Below are 5,737 nucleotides of genomic sequence, written 5' to 3' on the forward strand. Positions count from 1 at the left end.
AGAGATTGAACATGTCTCAGCATCATATATTTGAATGCTGATAATTATGTATACGAGCATTGACCAATCAATTGAAACTAGAAAAGTAGATAAGTGCTTAACAAAATGGATTGGTGAAGATTAGATTGGCTATATAAAGCATGCAATGTTGACTACATAACATACTGCATAAAAATGTAGTCTGTTCCATATTATGTTTGCGCCTATGGTCAAAGCTGCTTCTTCAATTTGCTTCTTCGTTCAATGTAGGGATGTAGCCAAGGGGGTGGCCACGGGTGTCATGATCTCCCCCAAAGGCGAGAAATTAAATAAAATGAAATAAAAATAAATAAAAACAGCTGTACCATACCCCCAAAAATAGTGGGCCAAATCCGAGTTTTCCTTTTTGGAGGGGGTACGACACTAGGCCGCAACCTGTGGCCCCTCCCTCAGTAAAATCTTGGCTATGGCTCAATAATTTGAGTCTATGCTTTATGTCTATGACTATTCTACACAGGAGCTATGCAATCCTGTTTTCTTTCTAGGTTCATGCTGTTCTGAGGTGAAACATTTTCTTGGCATGGTGGCACTTTGTCAGTGTGGGGTGAGGTAGGCATCCACTGTGATGTGGCTGACCCTGTCGGCTCCCACTCCCCCTCTGACCCGGCCATGCGACCCGCCAGGTTGTCGTGTTCCGCCAGCTGCTGCGCCGGCGTTGGCAGCGCACAGCCGCTACCAGCTGACACGCCGACCGGTGCGCGGCGCGCGTGCGCCGGGCGCCGACGGCCGTCGTCTGGCAGCAACAGCGCTGCCAGTGACTCGCGCTGCTGCTGCAGAAATTGGACAAGGATCGTAGAATCCTGGCGTTCCATCCATAATAGTCCATCCCAGGCGGCCTAGTCGGAGAACAGACCCATCGGCACCGGCGGCGGGCGCGCGCACATCGGCACCGGCGGCGGGCGCGCGCACATCGGCACCGGCGGCCGGTCACCGACGGATGACCGTTTTAGTGGCTGCGGCAATAAAGATAACAATAGTTTAATTACTTGCATGAATGCATTGATTTCAGCGAGTAGGAATACATAGTTACACGTAGTGCGTACTCCACCCGCACGAAGTGCGTAAGTACTCTTGTACTGCCTATCGGGCAAGAGTACGCAAATGCAGGGTGTTAGAAAATTGCTTACGGTCACGCTTTAAATTGGACGTAGGCCGCTGTGGTCATGACAATTTGTGGGCAAACGATCAGGCTTTATCGAAATTTACTGATCGTAGCTATAAACCAAAACCGAACGGCGTGAGACGACAAAATGCATTAGGTGCGTAGGGGAGAGTGGGGTAATTTGGCCGCTTTTTTTTTAGAAAACGATGTAACTAAAAATCGACAACACATTTCTGCATTTTCTCAACGCTGCCAGGTGTGGCATACATTTTACTTTCCTGGACAGTAACTTGAAACGATAGAGTAACTACTTATATTGAAATTGTGACGTATTACAACTTGGTCTGCAAAGCGGCCAAATTGCCCCACTAGCAGGGTTATTTGGCCGGGGGTGTGGGACAATTTGGCCGGTGTTAGTTTCAGGCCATGATTTTTGTTATAGGCGAGTCAGCTTCACATTCAGCAATGACGCGTGTCCTACGACGCATTTGAAGCATTTTGGAGGTTGACTCAGCCGCCACAGGGGTCGAAAATAGTCAAAATAGCGGCTCTAGATGCGATGACAGTTTTTTTTACGAATAGCTTTTGAAGTAATCAAGCTAAGCCAAAACTAAAAGTACCATCGTAATTCTCTCGTCATTCCGCATCGAAACATGTATGTGTTGACCTCGAGAGGTCAAGGTCAAAGGTTGGCTTCAGGTCAAGTTACCTCAGGTCGCTTGACCTCAAGGTTACGTGAGTTCAAGGTCATCATATATATCATTCGATGCGCCCTGACGAGCTGAGCACAATGAGACCATTTGCGCGGCTGTATCTTTTTTCTGTAAGTATTTATTAGCAAAAACGCGTTAGGTAACCTTTGATGACGTCACATGCCCTTACAGCTGTCCAATACGAAATATGGCATCAAGGTAGTCAAAGTTGGTCATGAATTATGTCCTTTATGATATAATTGACCATGACAACCTGGCCGTCCCAGCATAGTGACTCTGAGCGCACCGGCCAAGTTGCCCCGCTAGTCCCGGCCAAATAACCCCACATTGCCATTCTGAAATTTTTGTCTATAAGTCGTCATGGCTGTACAGAACTAGATGAAATTGCTCCTGGAACCGCTGAATACCCTCAAGAATGGCGCTATAATGTTGGAATTCGTTTACAGCCCAAATACTACAGTTATACAAATTTTTAAACGGAAGTAAAAGTTACCATTTTCTAACGAAATTTACGTTTTATTAATTTTGAATAAAACTAAGAGGGGGAAAGTTTTGACATTTGGTCTGGAGTTAGTTCTGACGATGGCAAATGAATAGACTAAAGTTATTTCATTCACTTTTATCAGCTTTCGTACAGGTGGGGGCGGCCAATTTACACCACCGGCCAAATTACCCCACTCTCCCCTACTCTTGTACGGTCCTCCCCTATCAGTCAACGGGGAAAAATGAAAACTGTTATTCTGGCGCCGGGAACGATCTCCAACTATCTCAAGCACACAGAATCGTGATTTCATGCACTCCTTGCAAGGTTCCATGCGTCACTTTTGCAATGTTGACCTTGCGTGACGTCATTTATGACGTCATTTGGGTCATATTAGCTTTTCGTCAATAACTCCCGATCAATATGAGCTAGCGATTCGGGAATGCCACCAATGGACTCAAGAAGACCTGCCGTATCGAATGATATGACAAGACCCGAATATTGGTCTTGTCGACCGAAAGGGCCTAACCCCCCAAAAAAACGAATGATATGCGATATGATCTCCTTCGACCAGCTTCCTGACCCGGGGGCGCTGACCTGACCGTGACCCGAGGTCAACACTCTAAGTTGACCTCACCCAAACAAAAAGTATATCATTCGACGCGCCTGAGCAAGGCGAACACGATGCTGCCAAAATCGCGACTCTGCGGCCGTTTTTTTGCGAAGTTATTCACCAAACACCAAAAACCGAACCGTACCTTGGGGCACTTGACCTGACCTCAGAGGTCACCGGTTGACCTAGGACCTTAAAATTGGGTATCAATATCTGCGTCTTGAAATGGCGCATACGCTCGTTTCTTCCGCGACGCGCTAGCTCCACCAGGGGCGAAACGGCGAGGGGGGGTCGTACCCGCCCTCCTCCCTCGGCCGGCGCATATGTAGAAAACCAATAGGTCCGGCGCGATTAGATAGTTTTTCCTTTGCATTTTGCATTTTGCTCTTGCCTTTTATCGCTCCTGCGATAAAAAAGAGGGCTGCCCGCGCGTTTGTGAGCGTTCCAGGACTGGCCCCGTATTTAAAAAGCACTGATCTTTCCCTCGGCGTTTCGGCTTCTAGAAAATTCCTTTCGGCTAGCAACGGTAAGATAACGCTCACGTTTGGAAAAAGAGCGTTTTTCATATCTCTCACTTCTGGACCTTCAAGGCATTTTCCCTAACTTTTCCACTGCATCTGAGTTTTCAACTCCATCTCGGACTCAGGTTTAGGATAACAGCCTGTTTGTGGCTGTTCCAGTTCCTTGCCTCGTGGTTTTTGGCACCATTTTCTTGGTCAGTTAATAACGGAGCGAGCGAAGCGAGCGTAGTCTTTCCTTAGATTAACGGAAATTTCTGAGTATGAGCGGCCGGCCGGCCGGCCGTGGTCACGCTTTTGCGAGGCTTATATCTCAGCAACCACTTGACCGATTTACACGCGGCAATTTTTGTAGGGTATCTTCATTCCTTCTACCAAGTATTGGACTATTCCCGATGCATGTGGGTGACCCGTTATGCACGTGCCACGTGCAAAACGAAGAGGTGTCCGTTTTGTAATTGTTGCAATATTTGGTAACTACTTGGCCGATTGCGCTGAAAGTTGGCATGTAGGTAGGCACCCACTAGGCACTGCACATCCATGTGCCAGAGTTGGGGCGCTGCTGCACGTGCGCACGTGCAGGGGTCGTTTCCAGATCTCGAGAACGGCTCCACCGATTGCGCTCAAATTTGGTACACAGTTAGGGACCGGCTAGTAGGGTGCCGTGCGCAAGTCAGTTGGGACCCATTTTGCACGTGCGCACGTGCAGGGTGCCGCTTCCAGATCTCGAGAACGGCTGGGCCGATTGTGCTCAAATTTGGCACATCGCTAGAGACCGGTTAGTAGGGTGCCGTGCACAAGTCAGTTGGAGGTACCCCCTAAAAATTTCGCACGTGCAAGGCTCACCCTCTCGCTCGCTCCGTTAGTCGCCCCAAAAGGCGTTATACTGGTTACGGAGCGAGCGAAGCGAGCGTAGTCTTTCCTTAGATTAACGGAAATTTCTGAGTATCCGGCCGTGGTCACGCTTTTGCGAGGCTTATATCTCAGCAACCACTTGACCGATTTACACGCGGTAATTTTTGTAGGGTAGCTTCATTCCTTCTACCAAGTATTGGACTATTCCCGATGCATGTGGGTGACCCCTTATGCACGTGCCACGTGCAAAACGAAGAGGTGTCACTTTTATAATTGTTGCAATATCTCGGTAACCACTTGGCCGATTGCGCTGAAAGTTGGCATGTAAGTAGGCACCCACTAGGCAATGCATATCCATGTGCCAGGGTTGGGGTGCTGCTGCACGTGCGCACGTGCAGGGGTCGATTCCAGATCTCGAGAACGGCTGGACCGATGGCGCTCAAATTTGGCACATGGTTAGGGACCGGTTAGTAGGGTGCCGTGCAAAAGTCAGTTGGGACCCATTTTGCACGTGCGCACGTGCAGGGTGCCGCTTCCAGATCTCGAGAACGGCTGGGCCGATTGTGCTCAAATTTGGCACATCGCTAGAGACCGGTTAGTAGGGTGCCGTGCACAAGTCAGCTGGAGGTACCCCGTCGAAATTTCGCACGTGCAAGGCTCACCCTCTCGCTCGCTCCGTTAGTCGCCCCAAAAGGCGTTATACTGGTTTATCATCTCTTTGCTCTTGCTCTTCTTACTCCTGCTCTTAAGTTAAGTCTGCTGGTCAATTTTTCAAACTGGTTCATCTTTGTCCTTCCTCTTCGGCCTTCGCTCCATTGATTTTGTACTTGTGCTCACTGCTCTGTTCCACATCTCATCTCATCTCGTATCTCACACCATCACATTGCTCCATCTCCTGGCTTAAACCCCATAGTGAGGAAACATGCCACCAAAAACAGGCAATCCTAACAGATCTGCTGGAAGTACAGCTTCAGCTAGTCAGACCACTGTGCCAGAGGGTTCAGCATTTCTGCTGGTGCGGTATGAAGATAAAACCCTCAGCTTCAAAAGCACCAGCCCCTACAAAATCAGGGACTCTCTAAAACTCATCCTGTCTAAACGGCCGGAGAAGGTTACCCCGACCCGCAGTGGTGCTCTCTTGATCCAAACGAGGGACCGCACCCAGACAGAGACACTTCTGAATTGGTCTTCCATTGAGGGAAAGAAAATCCAGGTCATCCTAGCTGATAAGCTAAACCACCGGGAGGGGCTAGTGTATGCACCTGAGCTTTTGGAGGAGTCAGTTCAGGCTATCCTGGATGAAAGCGTCATGCAAGGGGTGACCATGGTTACACGACTACCATCAAAAACCTACCGTCCGAGTCCCCTGCTGAAAATCAGGTTCGCTGCCATGCTCCTTCCCTCCCACTTCTACGC

Source organism: Amphibalanus amphitrite, unplaced genomic scaffold (assembly GCF_019059575.1).
Source record: "Amphibalanus amphitrite isolate SeventyFive unplaced genomic scaffold, NRLGWU_Aamphi_draft 001601F_arrow, whole genome shotgun sequence".
NCBI lineage: Eukaryota > Metazoa > Arthropoda > Thecostraca > Balanomorpha > Balanidae > Amphibalanus > Amphibalanus amphitrite.